The 22872-nt window shown below is 38.6% G+C and overlaps 5 non-coding genes across 5 annotated transcripts; all 5 read left to right on the top strand.

Annotated features, from left to right (window-relative positions):
- The first annotated feature begins 8696 nt into the window (after positions 1-8696).
- Positions 8697-8765, top strand: LOC126495580 (small nucleolar RNA SNORD109A). Its single transcript, XR_007590184.1, has one exon. It is a non-coding gene; the product is annotated as a small nucleolar RNA SNORD109A (small nucleolar RNA).
- A 2334-nt stretch (positions 8766-11099) lies between these two features.
- Positions 11100-11168, top strand: LOC126495579 (small nucleolar RNA SNORD109A). Its single transcript, XR_007590183.1, has one exon. It is a non-coding gene; the product is annotated as a small nucleolar RNA SNORD109A (small nucleolar RNA).
- A 4200-nt stretch (positions 11169-15368) lies between these two features.
- On the top strand, positions 15369-15447 carry LOC126495582 (small nucleolar RNA SNORD115). The gene has a single exon (XR_007590186.1). It is a non-coding gene; the product is annotated as a small nucleolar RNA SNORD115 (small nucleolar RNA).
- A 4236-nt stretch (positions 15448-19683) lies between these two features.
- On the top strand, positions 19684-19762 carry LOC126495572 (small nucleolar RNA SNORD115). Its single transcript, XR_007590177.1, has one exon. It is a non-coding gene; the product is annotated as a small nucleolar RNA SNORD115 (small nucleolar RNA).
- Positions 19763-21614: 1852 nt separating this feature from the next.
- LOC126495578 (small nucleolar RNA SNORD109A) lies at positions 21615-21679 on the top strand. Its single transcript, XR_007590182.1, has one exon. It is a non-coding gene; the product is annotated as a small nucleolar RNA SNORD109A (small nucleolar RNA).
- The last annotated feature ends 1193 nt before the right edge of the window (positions 21680-22872 follow it).

Below are 22872 nucleotides of genomic sequence, written 5' to 3'. Positions count from 1 at the left end.
GCTTCCCTTACCTGTTTGATTGCTTTTTCTTGTTTCTCTTGGTTTTCTTGGGTATCTTTGAGCGATTTATTCATTTCCTCTACCTTTTTGTTTGTAATCTCTAATTGTTTATGGCAGTTTTTCACCTCCTGCTTAAGGTCTTCTATTATTTTCATATAATTCACTTTTGAGTCAATTTCTTCTAATTCTTCTGGAGTAGGGTGTACAATTCTTCTTATTTCGGGATCCCTTGATTCTGGTGAAGTCATGTTGCCTTTCAGGTTGTTGGAGGAAGTCTTGCATTGGCACCTTTCCTTCTCCTCCTTCAAATGGAGTCAGGAGAGGCCTGGTGTCTTGGTCCAGTCTTTGCTGTGACTGAGACTCTGGGTGTATCTCTTCAGTGTAGAAGCAGGGACCGTCCCATCGAGCTGGAACTCCTCAGTACCCAAACATGGAACTCCTCAGCACTGCTCTGGGTGGGTTGTGGATGCAAGCCTAATATCTCTTGTGGTGCCCAGATCGGATCTCTTTGCTGCTTGGGTGGCTCGTAAACAAAGGGCCAACCTTGCTTGCTGCAGTCAGGCTATTTGGACAAAGGAGCTCCACTCTCCCGTTTGCCCTCCCGATTCGGATTTGGTCCCAGCCCCCGAACAGGCTGAGCTGGGAGATGTTATGTGGTCAAAGAGGGGAGGGAGTCAGACGGATGGCGAGAGGGTTGTGGATGCAAGCTGGGTTGGATAGGAAGAGAGAGGAGGTATCAGGCAGTATAGCCCCTGAGGATGACCAGGAAATGTAGGAGGGATGAGGAACGTCTGAGTTCCCTGTCCCGGGCTGTTGCCACGGTCAGAAACTCACTCACCCCAATGATGTCTCTCCTGGTGCCCGGACCAGATCTCCTTGCTGCTTGGGTGGCTTGTAAACAAAGGGCCTACCTTGCTTGCTGCAGGCAGGCTATTGGGACCTCACAACTATTTTGTGAGACTTCCAGGATACTGGTGTCTGAGCATATCTGTTTTGATGGAGAGCCATATTGCAGACTGATCATATATGTTTTACAATAAGCCTATTATCTGAAATCTGAAAAATAGGATTCTTTGGAACAACTCTGGATTCCAAAGCTCAGAGAAAGTATCAGGTTCAATTCCTATATAACATATAACTAATATAGAATTTGAAGATGACCCTTGCTAAATTTTTATGAAATAAAAGAACATGGTTTCACAAGTGACACATAAACACACAAAAATCCACCACAAACATAAAATTTAATTTGAATTCATTGGTGATTATTGCCTATTATTGTTGGTTCTGCTGGGTTTCCTCTCTTGATAATAGCACAGTAAAAGCCATGAAGTTGAGGTTGTTAGGAAAAGAATTTCATGATGAAAGCAACATCTAGACTTGCTGTAATAACTGCAAAGTTCACAAAACCAAGGAAAAATTGTGTGGTAGGAAGCATGTAGGAAGGCGTAAGTTACAAACAATCCCATGCTGGTTTGGAAGTATGTCAGATGAAGGCCTAAGTCACAATCTCTCACCAGTTTGTAATTATGATTCATAGAATGGTTATTTATTTAAAGGGAAAAAACTTACAGATCACCATAGTAGTCAACAGCCCTCTGAGTGATCAGTAAAGGAGTCTAATAGCCAGAAGTGGAACCAGAATCAAGAGAATAAGCACAGGGCTGCTGCTGTTTTTAAAAACAAACCATACCAAGCCCAAATGGGCTGGTATCTTAAAGTCCATTGGCCGAAGGAGCAGAAACAACTCCTACAGCATCTCCCCCTTTTGTTTAAGTAAGAGAGTTCTAAACCTACTATGAAATTATATACAATAAGAACAAATATCCTGTTCTAACTAGCTTAAGTTTTGTATAATAAATAACTTGGCCAGGTCATGAGAGAAAAGTAACTACATTTATATAGTTTTCAACCACATCAAAGATATAAGAAGGGAAATAATGTTACCTGAGTAATTAGGAAGTGTAATCAAACAACTTCCAAAACATGCAACAAATCACAGAGACAACTGGCTATCTGGGCAATCACCCAAAGTTATGTTTGCAGCTTCGAAGCAACCAACTTTGGCTAAGGCCTAACGTAACTGACATACCATTTTCAAAGGCAAGAAACTTTTCAAAATTATCTTACCCTGTCCTGGTAGGATATAACAGTCCTGTTTTATCCCTTTCCAGATACTCTTTATCTCTGTCAGTGGTTGAGGTATGGGCATTTCTTTGCCTAAAGGCCAGTTCTGCCAAGAAGAAAGGCTCCAGATGGAGTGTTTTGGGTGCTCAACATTCTCTCGGGAATAGATCAGTGTTGTCAGGAGTGATTGTGTCTCACTACTATGGAACTCTGAGTTAAATTAAATGCCATTTTCTACAGCTCTTTGAAGAGGTTGAAGACTCTCTATCTATACTGAATATAATCTCTATGTATCTGAATAACCCGATTAGTCTAATTATAAATGACAAACATAGATGACTATTGATCTATATCGCTCTCAATACCTATCTAATTTAATGACTAAGAAAATAAACAACTGTGCAATAAATGAGGACAAGGACCTCAAAATGTAAACAATGTAAAAGTATACATTGCAATATGATAAATATATATCAATACATATACAATATATAAGTATCTTAATCAGAGGTAGAAATGTATGCAGCAATTTGGTAAATATACATATATCAATATAATATATATATATCAATACATAAGAATGTTTTAAACAGAGGTAGAAGCATGCATGCATACAATATTCAATATAATTTAACTTTGTATCAATATACAAGAATCAATACCAATATAATATAATTGTCTAAAAACAATAACTCACAAGTACCAATCTATTATCCCATCATCCAATTATCCCTCTTTTTTTTTCAAAAAGATCCCTGAACTTATAAAATTCCTCCCCCAACCCTCAGCCATATACTAATTATAATCAACCCCTACATGATGTCCCTAAACCCACGGATAAACTTTACTGGGAGAGAGGATGTCATTCTCTAGAATTACTTCAGCTGTCATGGGGGTGACGTTCTTTCTGGGGGATTCTGTGAAAGTAAAATGATGGTTAAATTTCAAGATTAATTTCTGGTAAGATTGCAAATAGTCTCAGAGTTTTTTGTGGAGGTCTGGCCAGAATGTTGTAAAAGATATGTACCATTTCAGCTAACCAAGTTGGAACTGTCTTGTGCAGCTGGTACACAAAACAGGTCTTATAGTAGTGCTATCAATATCATGAACATATCCACCAGGCAGAATTGTTATTATGGGGCCCCATCTTCTTCCTGGAAACATCAAATGTCACTGCAGAAACAACTCATTGTTCATTGTGGAAAATTTAATCATTAATTATATAGACATATACAGACATACACATATTCAATGAAAAGTATGATACATATGAAGAAAAGCAAAGATGTTTTCTAAACTCATATTTCTTTCTGTCCCATATCATGGATCTTGACATGAGACAGAAACTCCAGAAACTCTGAGTTTTTCTCTTAACAACAGGCTTGTAATTAGCAGAGTCAAACTCCAAAACCAGCTCTATGAATTTAGAAATATGACTTAGTATATCTTAGATTTTTATACTTATAGAACCTATTCAGTGTTCTTGATAGTCACTATTGGGTAGTAATTTTTCCATCTGTCAGTAGTCAAACATCCAGGGTCCCTTGAATTTTTTCAAAGATGAGTGTTTTCCCATGGAGATAAGAACAGAACCCTGACCACATTCTATATGTTTTTCTTACCACCTGTATGATTATCATCATTGTGGATGAGTTGTCATTTCTCCTTTCCAAGAGGTTTCTCCTCTTCAAATTGAACCTTTATTAATTTTAATGGTATCCCCAATTTTTCTTCTCCTGTGGAAACAAGAGCAAAACACCTTCCCCAACGTAGCACATCTCCTGGCTTCCATTGAGAGGTCAGCACATCTTTGAAATAAACTGGTTGATTTAGTTCAGCAGACTTTTCCATTATCCAATGTCTTTCTGCTACTGTTGTTCCTTTCTCATTAGCATTAAGAAAATTCAAGGTAAATAAGGCATTATCTAATCTATTTCTGGGGGCATTTTCTATCCCCTTCTGTTTGTTTAGTATATCCTTTATAGTACAATTTTATCTTTCTCTAACTGCCTGACCTGCAGGATTATTTGGTATACATGAATAGTGTTTTATATTATAATAAGCAAAAAAGCATTTCATTTCCTTAGATACATATGCTAGTCCATTGTCTGTCTTTATTTGTGCAGGTATACCCATGATGGCCATAACTTCCAATAAATATATGATTACTGAATCAGCCTTTTCTGAGCTCAGGGCAGTTGCCCATATGTGTCTATGGTGTGGTGTACATATTTTAATTTACAAATTACATAAAGTGGAACACATCCACCTGCCAGATTTCATTTCTTTGAGTACCCTTTGGGTTACTCCCTGCAGGCAATAGTGTTTGATTATAGAAAGAACAAGTAGGGCACCTCTTTATAATCTTTTTAGCTTGGTGCCATGTAATAGAAAACTCTTTCTTTAAACCTTTACTATTGACCTGATTGTTTTTATAAAATTATGAGGCCTATAACATGCCTCCAATCAATAATTGATTTATTTCAGTATTACCTTGTCCTACGGGACAAGGCAGACCTGTATGGGATTGGATGTGTGTTATGTACATAGGACAAAACCTATTCCTGATTATGTCTTACACCTGGAAAAACAATCAAGTCAATTCTGTATCATCTTGTATAAATTCAGCAGTTTCAATATGCAAGATAACTCTTTCTGCATATTGTGAATCCATAACTATATTGAGTTTCTTTAAAATCCCTTAGCACTGGACAGAATTATAAGGGCTTTGTTCCACCTTACTCAATTATTCTGATTTGTAACCTGCTTTCCCTGATTTATTTGCATCAGTATAAAATGTACGGGCTCCAGTTATTGGCGCATCATGTACAATTCTACAAAAAATCCAAGAAGTTCTCTTTATGAGGTTAAGTCTATCACTTTTGGGATAGTTGCTATTAATTTCTATCCCAAAATTAGCACAAGCTCTATGCCATGGTTCATTGTCTTCCCATAACTTTTTTATTCCCTCAGTAGTAAAAGGCACTATAATTTCTGCTGGGTCTATACCTGCTAGTTGACGAAATCTCAGCTTACATTTTATAATTAATTCAGAGACTTTTTCCACATAAGTTTATAATTTTTTACTTGGTTTATGATATATGAATATCCATTCTAAAATAATATCTTCCCTCTTCATTAAAATTCCCATAGGAGAAATTCTGGAAGGCAATATGACTAGAATGCAAATAAGATTTAGGTTCATCCTATCCACATGTGCCTCCTGTAATTTTTCCTCAATCATTGTCAGTTCCTTTTCTGCTTCAGCTGTCAGTTTTCTTGGACTATTCAAATCTTTATCACCATCTAAGGTTTTGTTTAAATGAACTATTAAATCAGGTGTTATTTCAACAGCTTATCATAGACTGGTAATGTCTCCTAACAATCTTTGAAAGTCATTAAGAGTCTGTAACCAGTCTCTCCTAATTCATGCCTTTTGTGTCTTAATTTTCTTTAAACGTATTCTGTAATACTTCATTATATCCTTCCCAGAATTATGAGTCCCTGGAACTACAGGAATGTTAATCTGGGTATTCCATTGCTATAGCAGGTCACGACTCCATAAATTTATTGCAATATTGGCTATATATGGCCTTAGTATTCCTATTTGCACTTCAGGCCCTGTGCATTCAACTCATCTTGTACTTTGTTTTACACAAGACAGGGTTCCAATTCCCAGGAACTGAATATCTACCCCTTGAAGAGGCGAATTTGGGTGCCAAGATTCTGGAGTAATGATACTTACATCTGTACCTGTGTCTAATAAGCCTTCAATAAAAATGCCATTTATAAAGACTCTTAGCTTTGGTCTTTAATTGTTTATAGAAATATACCAAAATATATGCTTACACTGTCTTAATGGACATTTTGACTCATTCTCCACATATAACCCATCATTTAGACCAGTATTGCTTTTTACAGTAGACACTGGAGTTTTTAATTTTCTTGGTGAGACAAGTTCTCCACTGTAACTGGGAATGACTAGGCCACTTTTGGCTTGGGGGCCTGCGAGAGGCCCCGCAAGGGGTTTTCTGATGGTATCAGGTTGCCTTGTCTATCTGTTGTTGACCTGCATTTGTTGGCCCAAGGTGGTCTTTTACTGCGCTTCTTACATATACCACAAGGCCAGGTCTCCTATTTTTGTCATTCCCAGAGGAGATATTATTCTGAGAAATTCTTTGCCTGCAATCCCTTTTATGATGTCATAATTTACCACAATTAAAACACTTGGCAGTTTGATGTCTCCTCATTGCTTTGGAAATCGCTTCTCCTATGCAAGATGCATCATTATAGCCAAACGTCTCAACATTCATTGTATGCTGAATCCATTCATCCATAGTTACTGATCTAGACTTTAAAGGCCCAATTATCTTTTTACATTCTATGTTTGCATTTTCAAAAGCCAGAGATTCAAGAATTATTTGTCTAGCTTCATTCCATAATGCTGTTGCTGTGCTTGGGTGAGAAACATTTTCACATGATGAACCAGAAGATGATACACCTCAAGGGAACTGTTGGCTCAGCTATGTCTTCTTGAAGATATGAAAGAAACATCAAAGATAGTCAGGCCCCATCCTTCTTAAAGCAGATACAGTGTGCTAGGAGATGTGGAATAGAAGATGTCAGGAAAATGAGTATGAGAGATAGGTGCCGTGACTTCCCCCATGCCACTCTCCATCTGCCACTAGTGTATCAAAGGGAAAATTGTTGTCTAGATAAATAGCTAAATTATTTAGATAATAACTTAGGTTATTATCTAAAGGACAGAGACTGGCAGCTTTAGTAGAAGCAATCAGGAAGGAAAGGTGTCATTGTAAGACAAGCCAAAATAGAGGAAGGAAGAAACGTGTAAAGGTTGGTTGGATGGGTGTCTATGCTAGATAGTCTGCATAATGTGGCTATCAAGGCAGACAGTGTTGTGTGGAAAATTTAACATCCCTGATAACTTATTTCTCTACTGTTACAGGAAAGAATCCTGGAGGTCTTCTTACTCTTCATGCAGAAAAGGTAAGCACCAAGTCTCAATCATTTTTACTAAGTCTGGGGATTTCTAAAAGTCAACATCTTGGACTTCATGATTTCATAGAGTATAAGTTCTAAGGTGATGCTCTCTTGACCATTATGTATTTATTCACACCCAAGAGCTCAAGTCTATCATTCTTCAGTCCTTTGACTCATTAGGTCTCATAAAGAGGAAATTCACACTCCAGCTAGTGAAAAATTAAAGAAAAATTACCCTTGAGTGACCTCAGTTGTGTGAAGTTTATTCAAAAATGACTCTTAAAACTACCATCATATTCAATCTTTCTGATGTATGGTAAATTTAAGATGCTCAACTTTCATGTACCCCATGATTCAAGAGTTTTTCACCTTACCTCCATTCCCCCAAAACTTCTTTCCATCCTTTGTGGGCAGCCCTCTTCCTGAGAATTGCCTCTGAGCCCACTTTGAATATAGCCTTACAGCACACCGAGAAGCAAGATAAGTGTTGCACTACTCTGACTTTAATTTATGTGAATTCACAAATTTCCCCCTTTGAGTTACACAAAAATTTTGTCAGATTTCCTGGTTACTGGTGCATCTGGGCATGTCTCTTTTCATGGAGAGCCTCTCCAAATGGCAACTTGATCATATATGTTTTCAAAAAGCATTTTATCTCAAATCTGAAAAATAAGAGTGTATGGAACAACTCTGGATTCCAAAGCTCAGAGAAAGGATCAGAGTCAAGTCCTATAATATTTACCTAGTATGGAATTTGAAACTGAACCTTTATTAATATTCATGAAATAAAAGACCATGTTGTCACAAGAGACACACGAATACAAAAAAAAAACTCTACCAGAAAGATAAAATTGAAATTTGAATTCACTGATGACAATTGCTTATTATTGCTGGTTCTGCTAGATTTCCTCTCTTGATAATAGCACAGGGAAAGCCATGAGGTTGAGGTTGTTAGGCTAAGAATTTCACCATGAAAGCAACATGGACATTGGCAGGACTGACTGCAATGTCCATAGAGGTAAACTGAGGAACGAATTGGCTGCAAGAAAGGCTGGAGTATAAGGCATAAAACAATTTTGATGTTCATGATGATGATGATGGTGATGGTGATGATGATGATAATGATGACACACTGAAGTAGGAGGAATAGGAAATTATCAAAACTTCCATTTTGAATAGATAATCAAGAAATCTATGAACATTTTTGCCCTTAGTAACATATTAAGTACACCCCTGTATTTTTGTTGCATTTTATTTTAAACATTTCTTCTTTTTGTACATGAAGTTAGGTGTCAAGATCAAATTCAACACATCAAAATTCTTGATGTGTTTGTCTTTGTTTTCTGTTCCTGCGGCACAATAGAGTGTTGATATTTGTTGATGGCAAATGGGCTATAAAGTATAGGAGAAAACGTCTTCGTATTCTCCTTGATTCTTTACCTCAGTTGAGATCCTGAGAAAGAAGCCTGAAGCACAATGCTTATCTTCCTCTTCAAAGGCAAAGAGTCTATCTTTCACTGCTTTCCAGTGTCACTGGGGATATTCATGTGTTCAAAGCTGCCTTCTCTGGATCGATGATGACAACATGTTTCTGAGGACGCTGATTGACTCAAACATAATCTCTTTCTCTGAGGTCCAGATAAGTGGTGCTTTTGATGATTTGATGCTTCCAGAACATGGGTAGCACTCTTGCATTTTAAAGGAAGACACTTCCTTGAGATCCATTATTAAAACATTTATGGCTGAGGAAAAAATTTGGAGATCAGACCTATATGGAGCTTAAAATTGCAGTAGATACCCTATATTTCTAAATCATAATGGGGTTAAATAAACCACTTCTCTAAACTAACCATTCCCCAGAAAGAAAAAAAATCAAAGAAACATATTATAATTCATTTATGCAACTTGAAAGAAAATCCTTAGCTTCCATCATACATCAGGTGAAATACAGCACCTCCAACATTGTACCTGGATAGTAAAATTGAATGAAGAACCTCTCCCTTTCTAGATATGATATTCATCATTGTCAAACAAATATTAGAGAAGGAGTTCACTGTTGCAACACACCTTTAAAGTTTGTGTAGTTATTTGGTTCATCAAAAAGGAATAAAGGCTTTCTCCTTTCAAGTAGCTTACATAACTCAGAAGAAAGTGCAATTGCCCAAGATCTGACAATATCTGGGGTTTTTATGACATCTTGTTTTCATCTTTCATTCCATGATACTCTTGCTTTGCAAGGGAGACACACAGACTCACATGATAATCCCAAATATTATACATTTTTGGGCAAATAGAACCTTGGACAAATCATCTAAATTACATGGCACATACATCATAGATATGGTCATGACTCCTCCTGCTTTACTTGTTCATTTTGTTGAGTTCTGGAAAGAAGTTTTGAGGACCAATTTATATGAGATCTACCTGTCTTGTCTTCTTATTGCTAGAGAAACAATTCCCAGCCAATTCTTTCTCTCTCAAATGTACAGAGATTGAAACATTTAGAAGAATCGATCAAGAAGGAGAGTAATCATTGAAACACAATCCAAAATTGAGTGGAGACTGTATCAAGCCAGTGGTTTTATTTTAGGGTGGGGGAATGTGGGATATGCTTGGGAGTATGCAGCCTGAGAATAGCAAGGAAGACAGATTTCTGTGGAGACAATTCCATCCTCGATAATTTTATTTCTCTTTTCTTCCAGAATAGAATCCTGAACATCACCTCTTTTTCCGGAAGAAGTGGTAAACACTGATGGTCTGTCTGTATTCTCAATAACTTTTCACTAACACTTGGGATTTCTAAAAATCAACATCTATACCTTCAGGAGTTCAAGGACTATGATTTGTAGGATTACACTCTCTTGACCATTTTGTCACAAGACACAAATAAAAACACATAACTCCACCACAAACATATAATTGAATTTGAATTCGTTGCTAATAATTGCCTCTTATTGTTGTTTTTGCTGGGTTTTCTCTAATGATAATAGCACAGGGAAAGCCATGAAGTTGATACAGTTAGGAAAAGAATTTGATGATGAAAGAAACATGGAGACTTGCAGGACTAACTGCAAATACATGAACATGAGCTGAGAATAAATTGTGTGTTATAAAGGGTGGAGGAAAAGACTTAAAAATTGTTTAATCATGATGATGATGATGATGATGATGATAAAGATTACAAATTGAAGTAGGAGGGCAATGAAATGATCAAGACATTCTACCTTGAATAGATTATCCAAGAAATCTAGGCACAGTTTTCCCCTATGAAGGCTATTAAATACACCCCTATATTTGTGGTACCTTTTATTTTATACATTTCTAATTTTTGTCCATGGAGACATGAAGTTGAGGTTGTTAGGATAAGAATTTCACCATGAAAGAAACATGGACACCTGCAAGACTGACTGCAAAGTCCATAGAGGTAAACTGAGGAAAGAATTGGCTGCTAGAAAGGGTGGAGGATAAGGCATAAAACAATGGTGATGATCATGATGATGATGATGGTGATGGTTATGATGATGATGATGACACACTGAAATAGGAGGAATAGGAAAATATCAAAACCGTCCATCTAAAATAAATAAACAAGAAATCCAGGAACATTTTTGCCCTTTGAAACATACTAAGAAACCCCTGTATGTTTTTTGCATTTTATTTTATACTTTTCTTCTTTTTGTCCATGAAGCTAGTTGTCAAGATCAAATTCACCTCATCAAAATTCTTGATGTGTTTATATATGTTTTCTGTTCCTGCAGCACAATAGAGTGTTGATATTTGTTGATGACAAATGGGCTATAAAGTATAGGAGAAAACGTCTTCGTATTCTCCTTGATTCTTTACCTCAGTTGAGATCCTGAGAAAGAAGCCTGCTGCACAATGCTGATCTTCCTCTTCAAAGGCAAAGAGTCTATCTTTCACTGCTTTCCAGTGTCACTGGGGATGCTCATGTGCTCAAAGCTGCCTTCTCTGGATCGATGATGACAACATGTTTCTGAGGACGGTGATTGACTCAAACAAAAGCTCTCTCTCTGAGGTCCAGATAAGTGGTGGTTTTGACAACTGTGATGCTACCAGAACACGACTAACATATTGAAGGAAGACAGTTACAGTGCAGACAGGCTTTGATCTCCTAAATTTTGAGAGAAAGCATCTTGCTGAATGTGCCAAGTACTCAGGTTTGTTTCCATATTCTGCCTGGATAAAGCACTGTACTAAAGGCTAGAGTGTACATTGATTTGAAGTTATTTGCTATTACATGCTTGAAAGAAGGACTCAAAAAGAGGTAGAAGCAGAGACTTCATTACAGAGAATCTCACTGATCCTCTCTGATAAATTGTACATAACTACAATGGGACAAAGGAAAGAAGAGTTGGAAAGACTCGTGCCAACCCTAACTGCAAAATTTGGAGAGCTTTTGTATTGCTGTACCTTTCCCAATTTAGGCAGGAAGGCCTGATTATTTTCCATATTGTGAGAGTCATTCCTTTTCTCTTTGTAGTCTCTGAATATAACACACTCCCTGGATCGTATATTAATTCGACATGCTAATGGTTATCAGACACTTTAGCCAACATACCCAGATGCTTTTCAGATCTGGATATTCTCAGCAATCATATCTTACTATCATAATTTCTTATTCAAAGATGAGAGCACTTTTTTATAAAGTCCAATTAAAATTTGTCTTTTCATCAGCCTGGTCTGTGATTGAAACCTTCACGTTCTTTACACTGTTTTGATTTATTGGCATGCTGAAAGATTCAAAGAAGTATAGTTGGCTCATAGATACAATTCCAACGTCCATCAGGCATATCACTTTCATGAAGGCCTTCAAACCAATCAGTTGGAAAAAATGGGAAGCATGTCCCCGAGGAGCATAAATAATGCAGCAGACACATGAAGTTTTCATGTGTAACAGGCATGAAGGCAGGCACTACTCAGAGCAACCAATTCCTACCTAACAGAAAATGATTCAGGGATAAGGTGCATATAACACAAACACATGATGAAAGAAAATCCTTAGGTTTCCCCATAGATCCAGAGAAAGGGTATAGTCACCGACATTGTTTTGGGAAGGGAATTGGAATGGACAACACCTCCTGCTCTAGAAATGACATACACCATTCCAAAACAGAAGTTTGGAAGGGAATTTATGATTGCTATCCACCAGTTTACTTCTTGATACCATTTCCTATACTTCAGAGAAATGAGTATTGTCCACATTACATATTCAAAGATATTGCCTTTCTTGGGATTAAGTGGAGTTGCCCAAGGTCCAGACATTGTCTCCTTTTTGAGGAATGGCTCTCTTTCATCATTCGTTCGATAATGCTGTTGCTGTGCTTGGGTGACAAACATTTTCACGTGATGAACCGGAAGATGCTACACCTCAAGGGAACTGTTTGCTCAGCCATGTCTTCTTAAAGATATGAAAGCAACATCCGAGATACTGTCAGGCCCCATCCTTCTTAAAGCAGATACAGTGTACTAGCAGGTGTGGAATAGAAGATGTCAGGACAAATGAGTATGAGAGATAGGTGCCGTGACCTCCCCATGCTACTCTCCATCTGCCACTAGTATATCAAAGGGAAAACTATTGTCTCCACCTAGGTTGTTGTCTAAAGGACAGAGACTGGCAGCTTTAGTAGGAGCAATGAGGAAGGAAAGGTGTCATTGTAAGACAAGCCAAAATAAAGGAAGAAAGAAACAGGAAAATTTTGGATGGAAAGGGTTGGTATACTAGGTCGTCTGCATAATGTGCCTATCAAGGCAGACAGAGTTGTATGGAAAACTTAGCATCCTTGATAACTATTATTTCTCTACTGTTACAGGACAGAATTCTGGAGGTCTTCTTATTCTTTATGCAGAAAAGGTAAGCACCGAGTCTCTATCTCTTGACTCAATCATTGTTGCTAAGTCTGGGAATTTCTAAGAATCACAACTTGGACTACACGATTTCACAGAGTATACGTTCTAAGATGATAGTCTCTTGACCATTATGTTTTTGTTTTTGCCCATGTCCTTAAGTCTATCACTCTTCAGTGCTTTGACATACTAGGTCTCATAGAGGGGAATTCCCTTCTCCAGCTAGTGAAAAATTAAAGAAATATTACCCTTGAGTGACCTCAGGTGTGTGAAGCTTATTCAAAAATGTCTCTTAAAACCACCATTATATTCAATCTTTCTGATGTATGGTAGATTTGACATGCTCAATTTTCATGTACCCCATGATTCAAGGGTTTTTCACTTCACCTCCATTCACCCAACACTTCTTTCCATGCTTTTTGAGCAGTCCTCTTCCTGAGAATTACCGCCTAGCCCAGCCTTGAATGTAGCCTTCTCGCAGACCGAGAAGCAAGATAAGTGTTGCTCTACTCTGACTTTAATATATGTGAATTTCCCCCTTTGAGTTTTGCAAAGATTTTGTCAGCTCTCCAGGTTACTGTTGCATCTGGGCGTGTCTCTTTTCTAGGAGACCCTTTCAAATGGCAGCTTGATCATATATGTTTGGCAGAAAGCATTTTATCTCAAATCTGAAAAATAGGAGTGTGTGGAACGACTCTGGATTCCAAAGCTCAGAGAAAGCCTCAGAGTCAAGTCCTATATAATATTTACCTAATATGGAATTTCAAGCGCAACCTTTGTTAATGTTCAGGAAATAAAAGGCATTTTGTCAAAAAGAGACACACAAACACAGAAAACTTTACCAGAAAGATAAAATTGAATTTGAGTTCATTGGTGATATTTGCCTATTATTGCTGGTTCTGCTGGCTTTCCTCTCTTGATAATAGCACAGGGAAATCCATGCGGTTGAGGTTGTTAGGCTAAGAATTTCACCATGAAAGCAACATGGATATTGGCAGGACAGACTGCAATGTCCCTAGAGGTAAACTGAGGAAACACTTGGGTGCTAGAAAGGGTGGAGGATAAGGCATAAAACAATGTTGATGATCATGATGATGATGATAATGATGGTGATGATGACACACTGAAGTAGGAGGAATAGGAAACTATCAAACACTTCCATCTTGAATAGATAATCAAGAAATCCAGGAACATTTTTGCCCTTTGAAACATATTAAGTACACCTCTGTATTTTTGTTGCATTTTATTTTATACTTTTCTTCTTTTTGTCCATGAAGCTAGTTGTCAAGATCAAATTCACCTCATCAAAATTTTTTATGTGTTCATCTTTTTTCTGTTCCTATGGCACAATAGAGTGTTGATATTTGTTGATGGCAAATGGGCTATAAAGTATAGGAGAAAACGTCTTCGTATTCTCCTTGATTCTTTACCTCAGTTGAGATCCTGAGAAAGAAGCCTGCTGCACAATGCTGATCTTCCTCAACATCTTGGACTTCATGATATCACAGTTCTAATATGATGCTATTGACTACTATGTTTTTATTCCTGACAATATCCTTAAGTCTATCACCTTTCAGTCCTTTGACATACTAGGTCTAATAGAGGGGTTTCCCGTTCTCCAGCTAGTGAAAAATTAAAGAAATATTACCAATGAATTACCTCAAGTGTGTGAAGGTTATTGAATCATATTCGATCTTTCTGATATATGTTAAATTGGACATGCTCAATTTTCATGTACCCCATCATCCAATGATTATTTACATGATGTCCCTACATTCCTTTCCATTCTTTTTGGGCAATCTTCTTCATGAGCATTGCATCAGAGAATAGTATCAGGGTCAATTCAAATATAGTATTTACCTAACATAGAATTTGAAGCTGAACCTCTGTAAATTTTTATCAAATAAAAGATCATGATGTTACAAAACACACAAATACACAATCGGCAACAGTCTCATGCTAGCAATCAGAGCAGTTAGCAGGAAGAGCTTGCTCCTGAGTCACTGAACTTGCTTGGGCAGGCTAAAAAAGTGGCCATCACTCAGGGATGGTTCTAGCCCTCAGGCCATTGATCAGTGATATCTCTCATGGCACAATGATCCTCCTCCACAGCATCATGCTCTCAGGCCCTGGTCAGCATCAGCAGTCCTTTCCTGGTCATCAAGTGCACACCGAGGATGGCTCTGACAACACTTTGTTTCTTTTTTCCCAAAGGGGTCTTTAACAAGAACAGAATGCTTCTGATCAAAGGCATCCATCGGGCTGAACCTTTGTGCCAACCATGTCAATACATACCTCCTAGACACTGTTTGTGGCACTGGCAAGCAATGGTGCTTTGTCCAAACTCTAGGCAGAGCTTTGTTCTCTCGAGAACTGGGTCAATGATGACAAACCATTTTCACGAAAAGAGATGATGACATAAAAATCATGCTCAATAGGATTATTCTGAGGCCCAGACTAAAGGACGGGGGCAATGAGGGGGCCTGGTCCCCCGTTTGGGCCAGGGTGCAGGCCAAAATCCCCATGCTGTTTTTCCCAATCGGGGACCCCCTAATGGGGCAGGGGAACGACTTTAGGAGAACACTGCGTGCTCCCTCAAATGGCACCTCGTGTCAAACATTGCTCTTGAGCCAGTCTCCATTTCTAAAGCCCTGCTCATGTTCCCATCATCTCTTCTGCCTTTCAGTGACCGGAGATACTGTCTTGGAGCACAAGTCAACACATCTTAATTCAGGTAAGTGGAAAGTTTAGCCCATAGGCTTTGATTTCTCCAGGCCCGGTTCCTTCACCTGTTCATATTTCTGAAACTCTAAGAGAAGATACTCAAGTTAGAAACCCAGGAGACAGTAGTTTGGGGCTTGATACCTAGAATGTGAAAACCCTTAGGCCTCGGTGTCCAGAATGGCATTCCAAATGGACAACCTTGGAAAATTCCAAAGGACATGGACATGAGCTACCTATCTGGGGACTCCAAATAGGTCACAAGGAGGAGTCATAATGATGGGTCCTTCTATGGTTCCCATGACACCTAGAGAAGAACTGGACATTTGATTCCGTGATCCTTGTTTTCATTATGGCTGATTGTAGTGAGGAGCAGAGCAGGTCTGTTTTTTGTCCCACCCGGCTCTCGCCCGGCTAGTTTTACACCCGAAATAACAACACACAAATTGTGTTCATTTAAACACTGCTTGGCCCATTAGATCTTGACTCTTACTGACTAACTCTCACATATTGATTAACCCATTTCTATTAATGTGTGTAGCATCGTGAGGAGGTAGCTTACTGGGAAGATTCTAACGTACGTCTATTTTGGGTCACCACTTCATTACATCTGCCTCAATTCCCTTCTTCCCAGCATTCTGTTCATCTACTCTGCCCACCTAATTTTCTGCCCTTTCAAAAAGTCAAGGCAGTTTCTTTATTAACCAATGAAAGTGACACATATAAAGATGACCTTCCTTATAATTTCTACTTTTTCTTTTTTAAAAAAGAAAGGCTTTAACTTTAACATAGTAAAATTACATATAACAAAACAGTTATCAAGCAGGAATTACAGTTGCAATATTTATCTCTTTTATCTTTGATCATAACTAAGGAAAACTATAACTATTTATTCTTCAACTCCATCAAGGACTTCAGAAGGATATAATACTATGTATGTAAACAAGAAACAAGCAACTTCCAAACTCTAGAATTGACAGAGACAACTCGCTCCCTGGACAGTCACCCAAAGTTTTATTGTTCCGTTGGGGCATCCATCTTCAGCCTATAGGCCCATAGTTTCTAGCAGACAGGAGATGAAGCAGGAAATTTCAAAGGCAGTTAACACACTATCTGCTGTGTCTTGCAGAATGTCTCACAGACTATTTCATGAATCAGGAACCCCAATAGAACATCTGACCTTTATGCAAGTTCAGCAGTCCTCTCTCTGTGGGTTCTCTGTGTCCAGTTTATGCAACAGTCCAGGCAAGAGCAGTTTCTTGCCCAAATGGCTAACCAACTCCATAAGGAGCCTCTTTGATGCCCATCTTCCTCTTGAAGTAGCTGGTGCTGCCAGGAGCAGACGTGTCTCATTGTCATGAAAAGCCCTGAATTATTAAAACATTAAATGCCATATTCTGTAGTCTTTGAAAGATATGAAGAATGCCTATCAGAAATATATCTATGCACATCTTGAAAATCTAACATGAATACAAGCTTGACTATTATTGATGATTATCTATTAACAATTTATATAAATCACATTTTAAAGGAACTACACAATCACAATACCTTAATCAAGATCAGAAATACATATACATATAGCAAAATTGACCTTAAAATCCATCCCAATGCAAATTATTCATATCTATAAAATATCCCCCTTTAAATGTCAAAGAACATTTATAAACAAGATTTGGGAATATGGGCACAGTTGTTTCTCTCCAAACTGCTTAGTGCCGAATGGAGGCGCTGTTATTCAGATCTTTCATGGTGTAACCTGTGTGTTAGATTCAGCTCAGTCAGCAGTTGAGTGAAGTAATTTTTTGAAGGCATTCACAGCAATCTTTCAGGAGGGCGTGGTCCATCATACCATATTGGAATAGAAGCAATCCAAAGGGCTTCTTCCTCTGTGAAAACAAAAGAAGACCATTTCCAAAGCATCATAACCTTAGATCCAAATTTTGAAGTCAAGGTATTTTCACAATACCTATCTTGGATTAGTTCAGCAGCATTTATAAACAAATATCTTTTAGCATCTATTGCTCCTTCCTCAGCATTCAAACAATTCAAATAGTGCATAATAGCATACAGTATCTAGATTCTCTGTGTATTTTCCGTATTTGTGTGGCTTTATTTTAACCTCTATTTCATTTCTTTTTACTTTTATTTTTTGAGACAGGTTCTCTGTATATCTTTGTCCTGGAATAACACTGTAGACCAGGCTGTCCTTGAACTCTCAGAGATCCTTCTGTCTCTGCCTCCCAGACATTGGGTTTAAAGGTGTGTCCTGCCACACATTGAAGTCACAGAGGTCAATCTACCTCTGCCTCCCAAGAGTTGGGATTAAAGGTGTGTATCACCATACCCGACTACTCTCTTTTTTTACTTTAAGAACTTTACCCTTTAGCCTACATACACTTTAATACACAGTAAATCATTTTGAGCATGAGACTCAATTTCAGGGTCATGGGTTCGAGTCCCATGTTGGGCGCCATTTGTAGTGAGGAGGTAAGCAGGCCTGCTTTTCGTCCCACCTAGCTCCCACACAAATAGCTTTACACGTGAAATAACAATACACAAATTGTATTCATTTAAACACTGCCTGGCCTATAAGCTCTAGAGTATTAAGGGCTAAATCTTACATCTTGATTAACCCATTTCTATTAATGTGTTTAGCACCATGAGGTATAGTGGCTTACTGGGAAGATTCTAACCTAAGTCTGCCTTGGGTCAGAGCTTCCTCGCATCTGCCTCACTTCCCTTCTTCCCAGTATTCTCTTTAGGCTATTCCACCCACCTAATTTTCTGCCCTATCTAAATTGCAAGGCAGTTTCTATATTAACCAATGAAAGTAACACATAGACAGATGAACCTCCTCCATAAACTGATAATTCAGATTGGGAGTGGCAGAAAAAGAAGTTCTAGTCAGCTTTGGCAGTGGCTATCGAAGCTAATACCTTGCCCTAATGGACTTCAGGAATGAATAGCCATTTGGCATGTCTGGGACACATTTGTCAGTCCAGAGTTCTTTCCCAGTGCTAATTCCATAGAGGGAAAACTAGAATATCAAATGGCACCTAGGCTTCTTCAGCCTTACCTCCTCTACCTGTGATTTAAAGAACTTGACCTACCTTTCAGCTAGTAAAAAAGGGAGACAATTCTGGATGCTCTAACAGGACAGATGGTCTCTTCATGGTAATGGAGCCATTAAGGCAGCCTCATTTTGAGAAGTTCATAGCACACAACAGAGGCAGTGCCTATCAGCCCCATGCATAACCATCTTCCCTGGAAGACATTGCCTTCACAATTCTGCCTGGGACTAGGAATATCCACAGAGATGAGGAGTAGGCAGGAACCACCACAATCTCTGATGGTGCAATAACAACTGTAATACTTTCTTCATTAGTGTGTGGACTTTGGTAGTCAGAGTTGAATGTGACACACTTGTAGCATGTCAATTGGATGCCAAGTCTAAGACATTAGTAGACCTGATGCTGGAGAGGCAAGATTCAAAATTATCAAATCCCTGACTAATGATTGATGAGAGGCAGCAGTCTCATGCTAGCAATCAGACTAGTCAGCATGAAAAGCATGCTCCTGAATGACTGAACTTTGCTTGGGAGGCTAAAAAAGCGGCCATCATTCTGGGTTGGTACTCCTCTTCAGGCCATTGATCAGTGCCCTCTCATGTGCCACAATTATCATTTGCCATGGCATCATGCTGTCAGGCCCTGGTCAGCATCAGCAGTCCTTTGCTGGTCATCAAGGGCACGCCAACGATGGCCCTGAAAACATGTTGTTTCTTCTTTCCCAAAGAAGCCATTAACAAGAACAGAAGGGCTTCTGATCAAATCAGAGAATTTCATCGATCAAGCTGAAACTTTGTGACAACAATGTCAATACATACCTCCTAGACACTGTTTGCGGCACTGGTAAGCAATGGTGCTTTGTCTAAACCCCAGGTGGAGCTTTGATCTCTCGAGAACTGGGTCAATGATGACAAACCAATGTCACGAAGAGAGATGATGACATAAAAATCATGCTCAATAGGATTACACTGAGGCCAAGACTAAATGACGGGGGCAATGGGGGGCCTGGTCTACCTGGGGCCTGCTTGGGCCAGTGTGCAGGCCAATATCCCCATACTGTCTTGCCCCATCGGTCCAGGTGCATGACTTAAGGAGAACACTGAGTGCTCCCTCCAATTGCACCTCATGTCAAACATTGCTCTTGAGCCTTCTCCATGTCTGAAGCCCTGCTCACATACCATCATATCTTCTGCCCTTAGTGACCAGGGACACAGTCTTGGAGCACATGTCAACACATGTTTCTTCAGGTAAGTAAAAAGATTACCCCAACTGCCTTGATCATTCCATGCCCTGTTCCTTTACCTGTTCATATTTTTGAAACTCTATGAAAAGATACTCAAGTTAGAAACCCAGGAGACAGTAGTTTGGGGCTTGATACCTAGAATGTGAAAACCCTTAGGCCTCGGTGTCCAGAACTGCATTCCAAATGGACAACCTGGGAAAATTCCAACAACTTTGCTATACGGCTCCTCTGTAAATATGACCTACAGTTTCTTTATATTGTTTGGATTTATAAGCAAGCTGAGAGATTCACAAACTTCACAGTTGGAACATAGGTCCAATTCCTTCTTTCAAGAAGCACTTCCTTGAGTTCCATTCGTCCAAAATGGAAAACTGAGGAGAAAATATGGGGATCAGACCCATAAGGAGCATAAAACTGCCTTAGATACCTTACTTATCAAAATTTTAATGGGGTGAAGTCAAACATTTCTCTAAACTAACAATTACCATCAGAAAGGCAAAAAAAATCAAAGAAATAAATTATCTTTCATGGAAACAAGGTGAACGAAAATCCTGAGGATCCACAGTAGATTGGGTCAAATACAGAGCTCCACCAACATTGAACCTGGATAGTAAAGTTGAATGGAGAACCTCTCCTGGTCTATATTTGATATTAATCATTCTCAAACACAAAATACACAAAGAGTTCACTGTTGCAATCCAACTTTGAAGTTCATGTAGTATTTGCTTCATCAAAAGGAAATAAACCTTTTGCTCCTAACATATCAAGTAGCTTACACAGCTCAGCAGAAAGCTCAATTGCCCAAGGTCTGACAATATTTGGGTTTTGCATGACATCTTGGTCTCACCTTTCCTTCCATGGTGCTCTTGCTTTGCAAGGGAGACACACAGACTCACATGATAAATCCTAATATGATACACATCGAAGCAAATAGTTCCTTGGCCAAGTCATCTAAATCACATGGCAAGCACAGCATAGATATAGTCAGGACTCTTCCTGCTTAATACATGTTCATTTTGTTCTGAGTCCCGGTAAGAATATTGTGAGGACCAATTTATTTGAGATCTACTTGCCATGTCCTCTTATTGCTAGAGTAAATCTGTCATCATTATAATAAAAAGAAACAATTCCCAGCCACTTCTTTCTGTCGCAAATGTACATAGAATGCCACATTTACAAAGAAGCGATCAAGAAGGAAAGTAGTCATTGAAACACAATACAAAATGAAGTGGAGAATGTATCAAGCCAATGGTTTTATTTTAGGGTGGGAAAGTGTTGAGAGTGTGCAGGCTGCGGCTAGCAAGGAAGACAGATTTCTGTGGAGACAATTCCATCCTCAATAATTTTATTTCTCATTTCTTCCAGAATAGAACCCTGAACATCACCTCTTTTTCTGGAAGAAGTGGTAAGCACTGAGTATCTATCTGTATTCTCAATAATATTTCACTAAGACTTCGGATTTCTAAAAATCAACATCTATGACTTCAGGAGTTCAAGGACTTTGATTTGTAGGAATATATTCTCGTGACCATTTTGCTTTGTTTCCATGTCACTGGAATGCTCATGGTTTAAGAGCTGTCTTCCCTGGATCGATGATGACAAAAAGTCTCTGAGGACGGTGATTGACTCATGATATGCCAATCTGAGGTCCAGGTAGGAGGTTCTCTAAGAACTTTGATGTTTCCAGAACATGGCTACCACTCTTAAATTTTGAAGGAATAGAAATAAAAGTGCAGCCTGGCTTTGATCTCCTAAATTTCATGGAAAGTACAATTTGTAGCATGTTAAAACTGTCTAACTGTTTGCTTCAATACATTACCTCTGAAAAGCAATGTACTGAAGCATGCATGTTATATTGATTTGAAATAATTGGCTGTTCCATATTGAAACACTCAAAAGTGGAGAAAGAAATGATTTCTTCCCAGAAAATCTACATGATCCTCTCCAATGAATAGGACATTCCTATATTGGCAGGAGATCAAGAAGAGATAGGAGGACACCTGTCCAGCACGTCTGAGAAATTTGGAGGACGTTGGACTTCCCTTGCTTTCCAAATCTAGGCAAAACATGTGATAATTTCCCATATTGTTAGATTCATTCCTTTTCTAATGCATGCAGGAATGCATGATGATTTCCCTATTGTGAGAGTCATTCTATTTCACTGTGTTCTCTGAATATATCATAATCTCTGGATGGTGTACCAATTCAACATACTAATCGTCATCTCGTTCTTGAAGCCTTATATCAAGGTGCTTTCATATGTATGCTCAGAAAACATATGTTCAAATCATAATTTCTTATTCAAATGTGAGGGGGACTTTTTGATTAGGTCCAATAAAAAGCAGTTTTTATTTTAATACTGACCTTGACTGTGACCTTCAGGTTGTTTCCATTGTTTGGATTTATTTGAATGCTGAGAGATTCACAAGGAGTATAGCTGGCACACACACACACACACACACACACACACAGGCTCGCACACACACACACACACACATATTTCCAAATTGCAGCAAGAATTCCATTCATATCAATGTTTAGAAAATGCTCAGCTCATGAAACAAATATGAAGCATGAACACAAAAACATAAATGATTGAGCAGATGTAACAGGGGTGAAGTCAAAATTTCAAGGAGCAAACAATTTCCATTTAACAAAAATAATTGAGAACGCCGAGCGGTGGTGGTGCACACCTTTAATTCCAGCACTCAGGAGGCAGAGGCAAGCGGATCTCTGTGAGTTCTAGACCAGCCTGGTCTACAAGAGCTAGTTCCAGGACAGGCTCCAAAACCACAGAGAAACCCTGTCTCGAAAAAACAAAACAAAACAAAAATAATTGAGAGA

This window comes from Alexandromys fortis, unplaced genomic scaffold, assembly GCF_014885135.2.
Source record: "Alexandromys fortis isolate MF-2015 unplaced genomic scaffold, M_Fortis_MF-2015_v1.1 scaffold_506, whole genome shotgun sequence".
Taxonomy (NCBI): domain Eukaryota; kingdom Metazoa; phylum Chordata; class Mammalia; order Rodentia; family Cricetidae; genus Alexandromys; species Alexandromys fortis.
The sequence above is the reverse complement of the archived record's forward strand: the minus strand, read 5'-3'. Positions and strand labels throughout refer to the sequence as shown.